Source organism: Bubalus bubalis, chromosome 7 (genome assembly GCF_019923935.1).
Source record: "Bubalus bubalis isolate 160015118507 breed Murrah chromosome 7, NDDB_SH_1, whole genome shotgun sequence".
Lineage (NCBI taxonomy): Eukaryota > Metazoa > Chordata > Mammalia > Artiodactyla > Bovidae > Bubalus > Bubalus bubalis.
Window position 1 is genome coordinate 18468388 of NC_059163.1, and position 19183 is coordinate 18487570.

Below are 19183 nucleotides of genomic sequence, written 5' to 3' on the forward strand. Positions count from 1 at the left end.
CCTGGTGGTCTAGTGGTTAGGAATCTGCCTTCCAGTGCAGGGGACACAGGTCTGATCTGTGGTCAGGGGACTGATCCCACAGCTGCAGGGCAACTAAGCCCTCGCCCCACAGCTGCAGAGCCCACGTCCTAGAGTCTGCGCTCCTCAACAGGAGAGTAGCCCCCGCTGTCTGCAGCTAGAGGAAGCCCACGTGCAGCAATGAAGACCCAGCACAGCCAAAAAATTAAAAAAACAAAAAGAGGTGGAAGGAGCACAAAGACAAACTTTATCCATTTTGCTCTTTTTCCAATGGCCAATATTCCATTGGAAATTTGCTCCGATTTCCATTGCACTGGGTAGAGAGAGTGCGGGAACTGAAATTTTCTCTGGGGGCCATTTTACTATGTAATTCTCCCTCTTTCACACAGATATCCTTGCAGAGCTGTATTCTAATTTTTCCCCATAGCCTACTCATATATCGTTATTCAATGAAGTAATAATGTTAAAAGCAAGACAATCTATAATGCACTTTCAATAAAACTCTGAAAAACAGTCATTGATCTTTTCTTAAGTCGGCTACCTACCCCCAGCTGCCTTATTGCTTTCATTGGAGAGGTGGTTAAATGACCAAAGATACTTAATATGTAAGTTATGAAACATTTCCACTTCCTTATTTACCACTTAATGGTCATTAAAAGAGTAGGAACATCATCCTTTTTCAGGTGATGTAAGATGGATCCTGGCTTGAATAGAGCACTCATTTATCAATAATCAATTACTCAGTTAACCATTAAAGATAATAATCATTTCCACCACACTTAAAATAAAATGCTACAAACGTCAATGAATCATTATTTTACCCTAGGGCAGACCTTAAATCAATTTCTTATTACTATTCATTTTACTTCTGTAATCATGATGGACATTTGAAGGCCCGGAACATAAGAAAATCTTCAAACGGCTAAATGGTTGGGGAGAAGGGAAGTCTGGAAAGTGTGATTGTGGGAACTCCATGAATTTAATCCAAGTGGTTTTGCTTTATCTTCAGGTTCATCCCTGTTGCCTATGGGAACCTTGATGGGAGATTTCCAATTTCCACTTGTTCAAATCCTGCTGGTTGCTTTCAGGCTCATTCACCAGATACAGACTGAGCACGCTCAGTCATGTCCAACTCTTTGAAAACCTATGGACTGTAGCTCACCAGGCTCCTCTGTCCATGGGCTTTTCCAGGCAAGAACACTGAAGTGGGTTGCCATTTCCTCCCCCAGGGTATGTTCCCTGTCGAGAGGTTGAACCTGTGTCTCATGCATTGGCAGGTGGATTCTTTACCATTGAGCCACTTGCGAAGCCCCTTATGTTGCAGTAAATGCACAAGGTGAAAAAAACGCACAGAGCGCAGCTGGGATGATGGTGGAATTATGTTGTGGAGGTATCGCGCCCCTGTTCAAAGGCTTCCCCTTGCTCTTAGCATAAAGCAAAAGCTCCTTAACACAGCTGAGAGGGCCCTGAACAGTCCAGCCCCTGTGTATGTCTCTTGCTTCATCACAGGCACCACACTCTGTTCCTCTCTAGTCTTCAGTAAATCTGGTCTTCTTTCAGCCTTTTGTACTCCATGTGGTCTCCCTTGATTCACAGGGCCTTTGCACACACTCTGCCTTTAGCCTGTAAGGCTACCTGCTGTTTGCCCCCATTTTCACCAACTTAACATATTTTCTTCTTCAGTTCAGCTCAGTTGCTCAGTCGTGTCCGACTCTTTGCGACCCTGTGGACTGCAGCATGCTGCTGTTTGCCCCCATTTTCACCAACTTAACATATTTTCTTCTTCAGTTCAGCTCAGTTGCTCAGTCGTGTCCGACTCTTTGCGACCCTGTGGACTGCAGCACGCCAGGCTTCCGTTTCTATCACCAACTCCCGGAGTTTACTCAGACTCATGTCCACTGAGTCCGTGATGCCATCCAACCATCTCATCCTCTGTCATCCCCTTCTCCTCCTGCCCTCAATCTTTCCCAGCATCAGGGTCTTTTCCAGTGAGTCAGTTCTTTGCATGAGGTGGCCAAAGTATTGGAGTTTCAGCTTCAGCATCAGTCCTTCCAATGAACATTCAGGACTGATCTCCCTTAGGATGGACTGGTTGGATCTCCTTGCAGTCCAAGGGGACTCTTAAGAGTCTTCTTCAACACCACATTTCAAAAGCATCAATTCTTTGATGCTCAGCATTCTTTTTAGTTCAACTCTCACATCCATACATGACCACTGGAAAAACCATAGCTTTGACTAGATGGATCTTTGTCTAGGTTGGTCATAACTTTTCTTCCAAGGGGCAAGCGTCTTAATTTTCTTTTAATTTTAATATTTTAATATTAATTTAATTCTTAATATTCTTCTTAGCAGTTAAATTTATTTTTACTGTGGTAAAAGTCACATAATATAAAACAGACTATTTTAAACATATTTATCTGTACAGCTCAGTGGCGCTAAGTACATTCACATTGTTTTGCAACTCTCACCATCATTCATCTCCTGAATTTTTCACCTTCTTAAACTGACAGTCTGTCTCCATGTACACTAACTCCCTATCTCCCCTCCCTTCCCACTCACCAGCCCCTGGCAGTTGCCAATCTGACTCTGAATTTGACTGTACTAGATACCTCATATAAGTGGAAGCAAACAGTATTTGTTTGCACCTAATTTATTTTGGAATGCATTGTTAGAAAAATGGTACAGATGGACCTGTTCTTTCAGTTCTATTTTCAAGTTCTGCTTCCCGAGAGAAGCCTGTCCTGATCTGTCCAGTCCCTATTGTGTGCTCTCTCCTTCAGATTATCATCACAGCTTCGGTTTTACATGATTGAGTCGTTGTTTGACAGATGTAGTCTCAGTCTTTTCCAACAGACTGTGAGCTCTCTCTGGGCAGGGTTGTGCCTATTTGTGCTCACTACTGTATTCCATTATCTCACTGGAGATAATCTCATTGGAAAAGACCCTGATGCTGGGAAAGACCGAAGGCAGGAGGAGAAAGGGACGACAGAAGAGGAGATGGTTGGATGGCATCACCGACTCGATGGACTTGAGTTTGAGTAAGCTCCTGGAGTTGGTGATGGACAGGGAAGCCTGGCGTGCCGCAGTCCATGGGGTTGCAAAGAATCGGGCATGACTGAGCGACTGAACTGACTGTATCCCAAGGATTAGGATGGTGCCTCATCCATAGTGGACTTTCAATAGATGTCTGTTAAGCATATCACAAATTAACTAAGAAAGGGCCCAGAGAATTTGCTGTGTGACTCAAGGAACTCAAACTGGAGCTCAGTAACAACCTAGTGTGTGTGTGTATGTGAGAGGGGATGGAGAGGCAGGTGGGAGGGATGTTCAACTGGGAGGGGACATGGGTAAACCTATAGCTGATTCATGTTGATGTTTGGTAGAAATCAACACAATACTATAAAGCGATTATCCTTCAATTGAAAATAAATAAATGAAAAACAAAGGGCCCAGAAAGCACACCATTAAGCCCAGAAAGTAGGGGATGTTGACAGCTGCCGTTAGATGCGTTTCCTTGTTCTTATGGAGAGGTAATAACATCGTAAGTTCATTTAAGTTCATGAAGCTTCACTGATGCAGTTATTTCCTAGCTGACTTCTTTTCCTAACAAGACCCAGGCTTCTCCTCTCTTAGCTCTGCTTTCTTTCAAGGCTCTTCTGGTCTGTGCTGTTTCCCCCAGTTTTGGCACTTTCTCCTTTATCAATGGAACCATCTGGAGCTTCCTTGGGGTTCCTGACTGCCCCACATTCCTGTGCTTCCCGAGATCCTCTTGAACATGTGTGTGCATGCTAAGTCACTTCAGTTGTGTCCACCTCTGTGTGACCCTATGGACTATAGCCTGTCAGGCTCCTCTGTCCAAGAGATTCTCCAGGCAAGAATACTGGTATGGATTGCAATCCCCTCCTCCAGGAGATCTTCCTGACCAAGGGATTGAACCCACATCTCTTATGTCTCCTGCATTGGCAGGCAGCTTCTTTACCACTAGTGCCACCTGGGAAGCTCACACCTATGCATAAATCCCCTCCATGCAATAATCTCTTATCTGAATGAAGAGGTAACCCTTAAATCTACCAGTGACTAAGGCATTTCATAGAGCCGCTCGAATATGGAGAGGGAATGGTAATTAGATTATCTTGAGTCTGGTCCTTTGAGAAGATGGATCTATTTTCAACACCAGTTTTTATTCCATTGGAGTCCCTGATTTAATTTGCAATTATTTATAACCTGCGCCTGGCCCAAGTGACTGAGAAAAGGGCAACTTAGATTTGAAGGCAGCTCAGGGTACATTGATACTTGGTCTGGGTGAAGCATACACTCACATACTTTATAATAGTCCTGGGGCATTTAAATGTGAGCCTGATAATTAGAACTTAAAGACACATGGTACACAGAGAAGTAACTTCAAGAGAAAGTTTGAGGGATAAAGAAGAGAGAAAGACACCACTGCAGATTCTGAGGTGGCCCAAATGATGTGGTGTGGATTTGACTCAGTCTCTCAAAATGACAGGAAATGATGTTATATCAAGTGTGCAGAGCATATGATGCAGAAAACCACTATGATAATTTCTCAGCAACTAAAGTAAGGAATGGGAGAGTCAATATTCTGGGCTAGCATGGATAATAGATGCTCAATATTTACTATGAACTATTGAATTTGCAATTTCATCAATCCAAGCCATCTTCAAGTGTGTGGTGTGTGTGTGTGTGTGTGTGTGTGTGTGTGTGTGCTCAGTCATGTCTGACTCTTTGCGACCCCATGGAGCCCACCAGTATCCTTTGTCCATGGGATTTCCCAGATAAGAATACTGGAGTGGGTTGCCATTTCCTCCTCCAGGGGATCTTTCCAATCCAGGGATCAAACCTGAATCTCTTACATCTCCTGCATTGGCAGGTGGGTTCTTTACCACTTGTGCCACCTGGGAAGCCCATTAGCCAATGTATATGTATATACTAGTCGCTCAGTCATGTCCAACTCTTTGTGACCCCATGGACTATAGCCCACGAGACTCCTCCATCCATGTAATTTTTCCTGGCAAGAATTCTGGAGTGGGTTGCCATTTTCTTCTCCAGGGATTCGACCGAGGGATCGAACCTGGATCTCCCACATTGCAGGCAGACTCTTTACTGTCTGAGCTACCAGGGAAGATATGAACTGGGGTAATCCTCCCCAAATCAGGTGATGTGGGTGAAATTATTATCCCACTTTTCAGAGGAGGAAACTGAGGCATAGAGACTTGCTCACATCTATTAAATTGGGAGTACCAGAACCACAATCCAGGTAACCTGACTGAGGGTCTGCATTCAAAATGTCTGCACTAATCTCACAATTTAACAAGTAAATAGAAACAGTCTCAAATGATGATATCTTCTCAGCAGAGAACTAAAATCATCTGATATGACTGAGAGTGAACTGGGTGGTCAAGGAAGACCCCAGAGGGTGACATGGAGACTGAACTCTGAGTGATAGGATGCTGCAGGAAGCTTTTCAGGTCCTTTGTCCTCTTCTCTCTGATGGAGAGTATTTCTTCAAGATTATTTGAAGACACAAATTAGAACAAGAACAACTGCATTAAAAAAAATAGCCTTCACGTACCTCTGTTTGTGTGCTAAGTCGCTTCAGTCACGTCCGACTCTGCAACCCAATAGATTGTAGCCCATCAGCCTCTGCCCATGGGATTCTCCAGGCAAGAATACTGGAGTAGATTGCACTGCCCTTCTCCAGGGGATCTTCCCAACCCAGGGATCAAACCTGTGTCTCTTATGTCTCCTGCCATGTGGGAAGCCTCTGTTTACCCAGAGAATTAAAAAGAAGATGAGAGAGGGAAGGAGAAGTATTTCAACCTCTTTTCTAGCTCATGGCTTACCCAGCCTTGTTGTAATATGGCAGAACCACACATGACAGTCTGAGCAGCTTTCTTAAGCTTGTAGGCTGGCTTGCTAGTAGGTGTCCGTCATTGGGTAGCTTCCTGAATGTTTTTATTCTCTCTGTTGTGTATATGATTTCCGAGGTCAAAGCTTCAAGTCTGAACTAGTTTGGGGTCTGGTTTGCAGAAAAGAGGTGCGATGGAGTCACTCCTGTACTTGCCTGTGTGGAGACACACCTCTTATTCACCTACACTGCATTTTGGGGTCCCCGTGTATACAGTTGGTCTTTAAGTTTTGGGTAACTTTTCTCTGGGTGCCTTGTCAGGCCCCAACTTATGGTGAACATTTCCAACTAAGAAGCATCTTCACTTCAAATTTAAGTGGTTTATGGAGATGAATTTCATATATATATATATTATATATACTGAATATATATAATATAGTAAGAGTATGTTCTCACTACTATAAATACCTTAATGAAAACAATTTTAATAAAGAACAATACTTTAAATGTTTTCATGTCACTTCTAAATCTGAGAGGGTGTTAGAGGTAAGAAGACTAAGGTTAAGGATTTGGATGAGCTGTGTGCTAAGTCGCTCAGTTGTGTTCGACTCTTTGCCACCTCATGGATTGTAGCCTGCCAGGCTTCTCTGTTCATGGGATTCTCCAGGCAAGAATACTGGAGTGGGTTTCCATGCCCTCCTCCAGGAGGTCTTCCCAACCCAGGGATCGAATCCACATCTTTTATGTCTACTGCTTTGGGAGGCAGGTTCTTTACCACTAGCGCCACCTGGGAAGCCAGGGTCCAGGATTCTGATAAATTAGGGATTGTCTACTAAAACCTTTTCTATAAAGTTTAGTGCAATGAATAGAGTCCAGTGAATATTGCTCTAAAGAAAACTCCTGTAAACGACAAGGTTCATTATTCCTATGGATTCAGTTGCCATTTTGAAAATAAGCTCTAATTATAAGCACCAAACCAAATAAGTCTTATAATGAGTGAGAACTGGTGTTGAAAATCAATCAGTCACTTCAAATGATATCAGTCAAGAAAAAAATCACATTAACATTTCATTATACATGAGACATGATAAAATTCCATGTGACTTCAGAAGATATGATTGAAAGGCCATTTCTTCCATGAGGTCTTGGTGCTATGATGTCTATAGAAAAGATCTCCAAAAAGTTCCCTGTTGGGTTTGTCATTTTATCTTATTTCATCCAGTCTCATGGGCTTTCATTCTTTTTAACCCATACATTTAAAATTAAAACTTGTATGATTCAGCTTATTATAATGTCTTGCTCTGGGAGAATTAATATAATTTCTTTCTACCTCCTTCTTGCATTATATTTTAATGTTAAGAAATCTTAAATAGTTTCCTATTGTATATACATAAAAACTCTTTAATATACTGAATTACACACTCATTTTAAATATCAAACAGTTGTAGAATTAATCCCAAACCTACTTTACATGGTAATAGGCCACAAGCATTTAATCATTGAACCTCTTTTAATCAGCATAGGCTCCCTGAATAATTATATATTGTAGCTACACAGGAGAAATATATAATATTTTCAATTTATAGGTTGTCTAGGATACCTGCTTGACTTAATTATTAATAAAATACTATAATAAAATTTAACATCTTTGGGTATATGTAGCCTGTATACCTATTCAAAAAATTGATCCTATTTGAATTTTTCTTTTATTTAATAATAAACATAGATGGTGTTTAGTGGGATCAAATTAGCTTTAATGCTGCCTTAAATAGTTTATGAGATATTCCTAAACAGTTTCTGCTTAATAACTAATTATCACATTGGAGAGCGTGCATGTGTTCTCAGTCCTGTCTGACTCTTTGCAGCCCCATGGACTGTAGCCCATCAGGCTCCTCTGCCCATGGAATTTTCCAAGCAAGTATATAGGAGTGGGTTGCCATTTCCTTCTTCAAGGGATCTTCCTGACTCAGGGATTGAACCCACATCTCCTGCAACTCTTTACCACTTTAGAGCCACCTGGGAAGCCCCAATTATTACGTTATGATAATTCAATTAAGCTATCATCTCCCATCTTGTGGATTTCCCTGGTAGCTCAGCTGGCAAAGAATCTGCTTGCAGTGCAGGAGATCCTGGTTCAATTTCTAGGTTGGGAAGATAGCCTGGAGATGGGATAGGCTACCCATTCCATTATTCTTGGGCTTCCCTAGTGTTTCAGATGGTAAACAATCTGCCTGCAATGCTGGAGACCTGGTTCGATCCCTGGATTGGGAACGGTCTCCTGGAGGAGGGCATGGCAATCCACTCCAATATTCTTGCCTGGAGAATTCCATGGACAGAAGAGCCTAGTGGGCTACAGTCTATGTGGTCGCAAAGAGTCGGACAAGATTGAGTGACTAAGCACAGCACAACACAGCACAGCACAGCCCATCTTGCATACCTAGACCTAAATTCAAGATTGGATGGGGTAGCAACTTGACATTAGCTAGCACTGTTGATGACATGCATAGCCTACAGCTTCACAAATTCATTCCCAGATTAATAGCCTAGAGAAGCATCTACAAACTCTCCACTCCCAGAAGCTCTTTATACTCTTGGAAATGATTGAGAACCCCAAACAGCTATTGCAATGTGAGTTACATCTATTAGAATTTAAAGCTGAGAAATTAAAAAGACATATTTATTAATTAAACTATTTAAAAATGAGAATAACAAATCGATTACATGTTAACATAAAAACATTTTAAATAGCTATATTTTCCAGAACACACACATACAAGAAAAGGAATGAAATTAGTTATGGCTTACTTAAACATCCCTTTCATTGTTGATGTTTTTCAGTTGCTAAGTCCTGTCTAACTCCTTGCTTCTCCATGGAAGCACACCAAGCTTCTCTGTCCTCCGTTATCTCCTAGAGTTAGCTCAAATTTATGTCGACTGAGTCAATGATGCTATCTAACCATCTCATCTCTGCTGCCTCCTCCTTTTTGCCTTCAATCTTTCCCAGCATCAGGGTCTTTCCCAGGGAGTCAGCTTTTCAAATCAGGTGGCCAAATTATTGGAGGTTCAACTTCAGCATCCTTCCAGTGAATATTCACGGTTGATTTCTTTTAGGATTGACTAGGTTGATCGTCTTGCTGTCCAAGGGACTCTCAAGAATCTTCTCCAGCACCACTATTTGAAAGCATCAATTCTTCGGTGCTCAGCCTTCCTTTTGGTTCAACTCTCACATCCATACATGACTACTGGAAAAACCATTTCTTTGACTGTATGGACCTTTGTTGGCAAAGTGATGTCTCTGCTTTTTAATATGTTGTCTAAGCTTGTCATAGCTTGCCTTCCATCATGGCTGCAGTCACTGTCCACAGTGATTTTGCAGCCCAGGAAAATAAAATCTGTTACTGCTTCTACTTTTTCCCTTTCTATTTGCCTTGAAGTGATGGGACTGGATGCCATAATCTTGGATTTTTAATGCTGAGTTTCAAGCCAATATTTTCACTCCCCTCTTTCATCCTCATCAAGAGCTCTTTAAATATACATTTATTTATTTTAATTGGAGGTTAATTACTTTACAATATTGTATTGGTTTTGCCATACATTAACATGAATCCACCACAGGTATACATGTGTTCCCCATCCTGAACCCCGCTCCCACCTCCCTCCCCGTACCATCCTTCTGGGTCATCCCAGTGTACCAGCCCCAAGCATCCTGTATCCTGCATCAAACCTGCACTGGCGATTCGTTTCTTATATGATATTATACACGTTTCAATGCCATTCTCCCCAGTCATCCCACCCTCACCCTCTCCCACAGAGTCCAAAAGACTGTTCTATACATCTGTGTCTCTTGTGCTGTCTCGCATACAGGGTTATTGTTACCATCTTTCTAAATTCCTATATATGTGTTAGTATACTGTATTGGTGTTTTTCTTTCTGGCTTACTTCACTCTGTATAATAGGCTCCAGTTTCAAAAAATAAATAAAAATATTCATAAAAAAAACAAACAAAAAAAGAGCTCTTTAGTTCCTCTTCACTTTCTGCCATTAAAGTGGTATCATCTGCATATCTGAGGTTGTTGGTATTTCTCCTGGAAATCTTGATTGCTACTTGTGATTCATCCAGCCCGGCATTTCACATGATGTACTCTGGATACAAGTTAAATAAGCAGGGTGGCAATATACAGCCTTGAAGTACACCCTTCCCAATTTGGAACCAGTTACTTGTTCCATGTCAGGTTCTACCTGTTGCTTCTTGTTCTGCATACAGGTTTTTCAGGAGACATGTAACATGGTCTGGAATTCCCATCTCTTTAAGAATTTTCTGGTTTCTTGTGATCCACACAGTAAAAGACTTTAGTGAAGTCAATAAAGCAGAAGTAGATGTTTTTCTGAAACTCCTTTGTTTTCTCCATGATGCAACAAATGTTGGCAATTTGACTTCTGCTTCTTCGAAACCCAACTTGTACATCTGGAAGTTCTTAGTTCATATACTGCTGAAGCCTAGCTAGAAGAATTTTGAATATAAACTTGCTAGTATGTAAAATGAATACAATTGTATGGTAATTTGAACATTCTTTGGTATTGTCCTTCTTTTGGATTGTAATGAAAACTGACCTTTTCCAGTCCTGTGGCCACTGCTGAGTTTTCCAAATCTGCTGACATACTGAGTGCAGCACTTTAACAGCATCATCTTTTAGGATTTTAAATAACTCAGTTGGAATTCTGTCACCTCCACTAGCTTTGTTCATAGTAATTCTTCCTAGAACCTACCTGTCTGTTCTAGGGGAGTGACCACACCATTGTGGTTATCTGGGTCATTAAGACCATTTTTGTATAGTTCTGTGTATACTTATCACCTGTTCTTAATCTCTTCTGCTTCTGTTAGGTCCTTATCATTTCTGTCCTTTATCGTACCCATCCTTGCTCAAAATGTTCCCTTGATATCTCCAGTTTTCTTGAAGAGATGTCTAGACTTTCCCATTCTGCTGTTTTCTCTATTTCTTTGCATTGTTCATTTGAGAAGTCCTTCTTATCTCTCCTTGCTATTCTCTGGAACTCTGCATGTAGTCAGTATATCTTTCCCTGTCTCCTTTGCATTTTGCTTCTCTTCTCTGAGCTATTTATAAGGCCTCCTCAGACAATAACTTTGCCTTCTTGTGTTTCTTTTTCTTTGGGATGATTTTGGTCACTGCCTCATTAACAATGTTGCGAACCTCCATCCTTAGTTCTTCAGGCACTCTGTCTACCAGATCTAATGCCTTGAATCTATTCATCACCTCCACTGTATAATCATAAGGGATTTGATTTTGGTCATACCTGAATGGTCTAGTGGTTTTAGCTACTTTCTTCAATTTAATCCTGAGTTTTGCGATAAAGAACTCATGATCTGAGCCACAATCAGCTCCAGGTCTTTTTTATCTTTCTGTTCATACAATCAAGCAAGTCTAACAGTGAACCACTAACTGCAAAGAGATGTTGGGTTAATTTGTGGTCTAAAATTATATACAAACAATGTTATTTACACTCATGTATTATTTAAAGAACATATGTGCCTATGATATTTTTATGCTTAAAATAGCAAAAATCTAGAAAAAGCAGCTTTAAAATAGAAATATAGAGTGAAGTGATGATTAGGAGAGACGTGGGTGCTCATACTTTAAAAAGAGACACTAAAAAGGAAGTGGCTGTTTATCTAGGTTCTGGGAAAATAACTAAATCCCAGCTTTTGTTTGTTCAGCTGAATGATGAGAGCAGAGCTTGCTACTGCAATCGTACCAAGGACTGTCTGCTCAGTACATTAGTAGTCGCTTAGCTCCAGATGCTGTCCTGAGCCTCTGTCTGACTTTGGGCTGCAAGAAACTTCCCCTTCTTTACAAATTAAACCAGGATTTCATGTAAAAATGCTGGAAGTAATACTAGTGGCAACCATGTTTTACCTTTAGGCTGTTTGAAAGTAGTTAACTTCAAACCTGAAACACAATCTGAAAAGAGAATCAATAGTGTCATTATTAGTAATTTCTGTAACTTTTCTCCAACCCTCTCATCACTGCTTATACAATGCAGTAGTAAACATTTACATGCCAAACATATTATGTCTTAATTGATTCAATCTTCCAACAATTCTGTGAGGTAGATATTATTGTTTTCCCCATTGTACAGATGAGAGAAAGGTTATGTAGCTCTCAAGGCCACAGTGCTTTAGGGAGTGAGATGGGAATAGAATCTAGGCAGAAGACTTTAGGCTATCACCGCTACATCGTACTTTATTTACAGGTTTATTTGATTCATTTAAGTACTAAAATTGATGTTTCATTTCCTTTGTTCTTCCACATTGATCTCAAATGTTGCTGTTAAGAATATCCATTGCAGTGGTTATTTTATAGAATCAGAAGCAAGTAACAACTTAATAATATTTTTTTCCTGTTGAAACAAAATTAAGAATCAAGAAAATAATTGTAAATAGTTATTTTTTATTTGACAACTCTTCTGGATTTATAGGAAAGGCCAAAATTTAACCTAAGTCCTCCACCCAGGAGGAAAACCAAGAACACGAGAACCAGATCCTGACCAATTTTTTTCTTCATCCTTAACAGGCAACAAACCAAAGGCAAATACAGAAGAATCAAAAAAAGAAAAATATTATGAGATTATTACATTCCAAACCAACAAGATAACATTCAGTCATTCATCCAGGAGTTGAGAATCCTCCCTTCTCACCTATGAACTCTTGTCTCTTGTTTCCACGTATCTCTCATTTCTTTTCTGTTTCCCGCACAGAAAGATAACAATAACACTAAGATATGTAACTACTACCTGTCTCCAAGATAAATTATAAAGCATAATGCCACACAGTCTCTCTCTATTTTACATATATGAGGCTCTGTGCAAAAAAAATTCATCAAGAGTTATTAACATCAATCTCTTGCATGTTTAATAAATAATAATGGCTGTGATCTCTTGACGGCATAGTATGCTCCAGTCACTGTGCTAAGTGCTTTGACTGCCTTATTTCATTGACTCTTTGCCACACCTTCCTAATACAAGGATAACTACAGTAAATCCCTTACATAGGAAACTTCAAGTTGCAGACTTTCAAGGACGTGAATGTGTGTTCCCACGTCCAATCACATAAGTTGGTTCACATGTTTGGCATACACTGTCACGTGTGTGCTTCCTCTACATGTGGTTGGATTTTTGTGTACTTTATAGAGTACAGTAGTACAGTATCTTTATTTCAAGCCAAGGATGTCCGGAGCAAGTGTAAAGCCAGTGGTGCTATAGCGGTACTAAGAAGCACCAGCTATTGTTATTTTTCAAGGTACTGTACTATAAGGTTAAAACGTTTCCCTTATTTTGGGGGTTTGTTTTTTATGCATTATTTGTGTGAAAAGTGTTACAAACCTATTACAGTACAGTACTATGTAGCTGATTGTATAAGTTGGGTACTCAGGCTAACTTTGTTGGACTTATGAACAAATTGGACTTATGAACACACTCTCAAAATGGAATTTGTTCATATGTAGGGGACTTAACTGTAACCTCATTTTACAGATAAGGAAACTGATGCTCCATAAGTTTCAATGTCAGGATTCCAAACCCTGTGATCTTCATCATAGAGACTCTACAATCTCTTTCTCCCAATGGTTTTGGTTTTATGTTTGTATCCAGAATTGTTTTTCTTCAGCCTAAAATGTTCCTTTAATATTTCTTACAGTTCAGGAGAAGTTCATATCCTTGTAGTTGGAATTATCTCAGCTTTTCTTTTTCATGTTGTTAAAATGACTGTGTTTTGCTCTCAGGTTTGCAGTGGATTCTCCTGGATATAGAATTCTAGATTGACAGTTTTCTTTCTTCTTTTTCCAGAACTTTAATGAGCCTATTCCATTGCCTTCTGGCTTGCAGTGCTTTTGAGATGCCTGTGACCATTTTTACTTTTGTTCCCCTGTACGTAGGGTGGGTTAATGTTTATTTCTCTTTATTATTCGATTATGAAATGTTTCTGTGTGGTTTTCTTTGTGGTATCCTGCTTAGAAGTCATTGAGGTTAAGACTTTCAAGATGGCAGAGGAGTAAGACTGGGAGATCACCTTCCTCCCCACAAATACATCAAAAATACGTCTGCATGTGGCACAGCTCCCGTACAACACCTTCTGAATACTAGCTGATGACCCCAGACTTTCAAAAGGGGGTCATTGAAAATTTGAATCTGTGAGTTTGTTGTTTTCATCTAATTTGGGAAAAATTGACACATTTCTTCAAAAATTTCTCTCCTGTTCTTTCCCCTTCTCTCCTTCTGGGGCTCCAGCCAGGAAGTTGTTTTCTGTTGCCCCACAGGTCCCTGAGGTTCATTAACGATTTCTGGTCAGTCTCTTTTACCTCTGAATTTCAGTTTGGGTAACTTAAGCTGCTACGTCTACAAGTTCATTGACACTTTCTTTTTCTGTGCCTAAATTTCTGTTAATCCTACTTAATGTATCTTTGGCTTCCCAGGTGATGCTAGTGGTAAAGAACCCTTCTGCCAATAAAGGAGATGTTAAAAGACACAGTTTCGATCCCTGGGTTGGGAAGATCCCCTGGAGAGGAAATGGCAACCCACTCCAATATTCGTATCTGGAAAATCCCATGGACAGAGGAGCCTGGTGGGTTACAGTCCATAGGGTTGCAAAGAACTGGACATGACTGAAGCGACTTGGCACATGAAATACATCTTTACTGTACAAAACTGATTTCTCATTTTGTATGTAGTAGTTTTTCTCCTCATCTTGTTCACATTTTCCTTTGATCACATTTATATGTAACACCTGTGAAAATTTCTTTGTCTCTGATATTGGTTTTGTGTTTAGTGACTGATGTTTTTCCTAGTTTCAGGTTCCATGTTCCTGCTTCTGAAGGCGTGTCTAGTAATTTTTGATTGGGGATTGAGGATCATGAATTTGACATTGCTACATGTCTTGCTACATCAGTTCAGTTCAGTTCAGTTCAGCTGCTCAGTCGTGTCCAACTCTTTGCGACCCCATGAATTGCAGCATGCCACACCTCCCTGTCCATCACCAACTTCTGGAGTTCACTCAAACTCACGTCGGTGATGCCATCCAGCCATCTCATCCTCTGTTGTCCCCTTTTCCTCCTGCCCCCAATCCCTCCCAGCATCAGAGTCTTTTCCAATGAGTCAACTCTTCGCATGAGGTGGCCAAAGTACTGGAGTTTCAGCTTTAGCATCATTCCTTCCAAAGAACACCCAGGACTGATCTCCTTTAGAATGAACTTGTTGGATCTCTTTGCAGTCCAAGGGACTCTCAAGAGTCTTCTCCAACACCACAGTTCAAAAGCATCAATTCTTTGGCACTCAGCTTTCTTCACAGCCCAACTCTCACATCCAAGCATGACCACTGGAAAAACCATAACCTTGACTAGACAGACCTTTGTTGGCAAAGTAATGTCTCTGCTTTTGAATATGCTGTCTAGGTTGGTCATAATTTTCCTTCCAAGGAGTAAGCGTCTTTTAATTTCATGGCTGCAATCACCATCTTGCTACATGTCTGGCTTTTATTGTCTTAAAGGGTGCTGGGTTTTATTCTGGTGGGCAGTTAAGTCATTTGCTGTTCCATTTGATCCTTTTGAGGATTGTTTAAATTTCTGATAGGGCAAATCTAGAGTAACTTATTCTCTGGGGCTGGTTTAGTCCTATTACAGAGACATGGCTCTTCTGGGGTGTGTACTGAATGTCTAAGGCATTCAACGAGGGCCACTTTCAGCAACATACTTGGCAGGATGCTTATATTCATTTGTAGAACTTTTGTTTTTCTGAATGACTTCTTCTTTTCTAGCACTCTGGCCCACAAATTCTAGCTCCCTCAGCCTCTCTGAACTTCAGTATTTGTCTTTTCAACTCAAAGAGGTCATGACAATCTACTCATCTTCCCGCTTCCTGTACTATTATATAAAAGGTGCTTCCAGGAGGAATTCCAGGGCAATTACAGGACTCAGTTGATTTACTTTCTCTTAAAATCATAGTCAGATGCTGAGTATTGCCAATACCTGAAACATATATTTTATCCTGTTCATATATGTTATCATCTTGTATAGTTGTGTATAACAGGAAGGAAAATCCAGTCATTTACTTCAACGTGGTCTTTTTAAGAGCTTTCTTTTTTAAGATGATATATACACCATCTCTTTAGGAATAAATCCACTGAGAAAAAAATGATTTACTTAATGTGTGTGTATTCTGTGATTAAAGAGAATATACAAACATAAATGAGATATATCAAATCTTTTCATTGTTAATAAATAATAATGGTTGAAGAAAAAATAAACTCTTCCAAGAGCAGGATTTGTCAATAATCAGAATTTTTAAGGTATTAACCTATTTTTTCCCCTTGGATTTAAAATCATTCTGTTTTCAAGACAGAAGAAAAGTTATCTAAATTCTATACTAGCAAGCTTGACATTCCAGCTCATGGGAATCTGATGGTAGCTGGGTTTAACAGTGTGAGAAAAATTCTCTTCTTTGGGCATTCTCTTAGAAGGACAAAAAACTCAGTTTGGGCTTTGCTTTGTTTTTCACATTAGAAGAGGGTTCAAGATTTTGTTTATTTATTCAAGTTTTATTTTAATGCTTTTTGTCCCTGGCTAGACCCTGGGGGGCAGAACAGTGTAACAGTAATAATGGTGGAGCCTATTTAAAGACTTTCAAACTCAAAAACACTTATCTTCCAACCCAACAGCTATAACTTTGTCCACAGCAGGTCCCCAACTTCTTTTTCCCCAAAGAATGACTGATTTCAACATAAAGGGGCCTCTTTTCCTAAGCTACCTCTTAGAAAGGGGAAGGGAATGCATCTTCTTTTATACTTTCTCATTTTCTATAGTCCACTTATTTAAAGGGATCAAAGAAATGTTCTCTTTCCTGCAGAAAGATAGTATTGCTGGCTGTTCACCATGAGGCTTGGGCTTGGTATGGGTTTGTGCTTACTGCTACACACACACACACACACACACACACACAGGCGTGCGCGCGTGCGCGCGTGTGAGTTTTCTGGAGTTCTGAGAGTCCACTGGCATATCTTTGGAGCACTTCTGGTATCTGCCAGAAAATCTTGGAGGCCATCTCAGAATTCTACCAAATTTGACTACCCAAATTAGGATCTAATTTTTCCAAAACATATCTTTATCTCTCTCTCTCTCTGTATGTCTATATCCATGCAAAAAAGATTGTATAAGGTGCTAACAATTGTTAAGAGCTTCCCGGGTGGTGCTACTGTTAAAAAACCCACCTGCTAATACAGGAGACTGGCCCTTCTCTGGTGGCTCAGACAGTAAGGAATCCGACTGCAATGCTGGGGACCCAGGTTTGATCCCTGGGTCAGGAAGACACCCTGGGGAAGGGAATGGCTACCCACTCCTGTATTCTTGCCAGAAGAATTCCATGGACAGAGGAGTCTGGCAGGGTACAATCCATGGGGTCTCAGAGTAGGACAGAATCAAGCAACTACAACTTGTAACAATTGCTACCATCAGGCAGGTGAGAGAGTAAATGTTTATTTTCTTCTTCTTTCTTATCTGTATTTGCTAACAGATCTATATAAATGCATATGAAAATGATGAGTCATTTTTAAAAGATTTAAGTAGTAACATCAAAATGATAACTCCACCTGATAAAGCACATAGAACAAAATGCTGATGGTATTTCCTGAATTATTGACTTTCTTACCAGTTGCATTAATTTGACTTAATATGTCTTTAAAATAGAGGCACTTAGGGCAGGGGTAAATGTATAGCACTTTTCTATGCTTGCTTTGAGAACACCAAAAATGGAAAGGTGGAGGCATTGATAGGGGCACTCATTATGGAGCTTACAGGGAGGGTGCTTCCTCCCAGCATGAATTTCTCATTAAATGGAAGTACAGAAGATTCATGACATTGCTTCTGACAGCATTGAAATTCACTTTAATGGGGGTATGACCTAAAACAAACCTCTGATACCTGATCATGATGATGGGCTGTTTATTTATTTCTTCTCCTTCATTTCCAGCAGGGGAGATGATTAATGCACCTACCTTTGTCATGATGGCCTCTGTGGACAAGGTGCCTCCTTGAAGGACATTCACTGTTTTAAAGTGCTGATGCATCTCATTTTTTCCTTTCAGGCAGTCTGTGGAAGGACACCAATGCGAACTCATGAGAACAGCCTTCCAACCTGTGTGGGAGGAAAACGGTCAAATTGAGAAGCTTAGAGAGTTTTATGGCTCCAATCTCAGAAGAGAAAATTTTCAGATGATATAGGAAGCTTTTCACGGTTATAAACCATGTCCAGCCAAAATGGTGCCATATGATGGTGGGCAGTTGTTTGTTTTGTTATTATTATTTACTGTTGTGATAAACTACACCTAACATGAAATTTGGGCTTCCCTGGTGGCTCAGACAGTAGGGAATCCACCTTCAATGAGGGAGACCTGGGTTCGATCCCTGGGTGGGGAAGATCCCCTGGAGGAGGGCATGGCAACCCATTCCAGTATTCTTGCCTGGAGAATCCCCACAGACATAGGAGCCTGGCGGGCTGTAGTCCATGGGGTCACAAAGAGTTGGCCATGACTGAGCGACTAAGCACACACACAGCTAAGCACAACATGAAATTTACCATCTTAACCATTTTAAAGTGTACAGTTCAGTAGTGTTAAATATCTTCATATGGTCATGCAAGCCATCTCCAGAACTTTCTCACCTTGAAATGCTGACGTTCTATACTCATTAAACATCAACTTCCCATTTCTCCCTCCTCAGTCCCTGGTAACCAGCCTTCTACTTTTTGTTTCCATGAATTTGACTTTTCTAGGTAACTCATATCAGTGGAATTCTACATTATTTGTCTTTTTGTGATGGGCTCATATCACTATCACTTTAGCATAATGTCCTCAAGGTTTATCCATGTCGTACCATATGTCTGAATTTCCTTTCTTTTTAAGGCCGAATAAGTTTCCATTGTATGTATATACTACATTTTGTTTATCCATTCAACCATTGACGGACATCTGTGTTACTTCCACCTTTTGGCTATTGTGAACAATCCTGCTTTGAACATGGATGTGCAAATACTTTTTCCAGACTCTACTTTTAATTTGGGAGAGTATATATCTGGAAGTGGGATTGTTGGATCATATAGTAATTCTATTTTTAATTTTTTGAGGAACAGCCATACTATTTCTACAGTGCCAGCATCATTTTACATTCCCAACAAATTATTATTTTTTGGTTATGCTTTACTATACATTTGCCATAACTCAGATTACTGTAGACTATA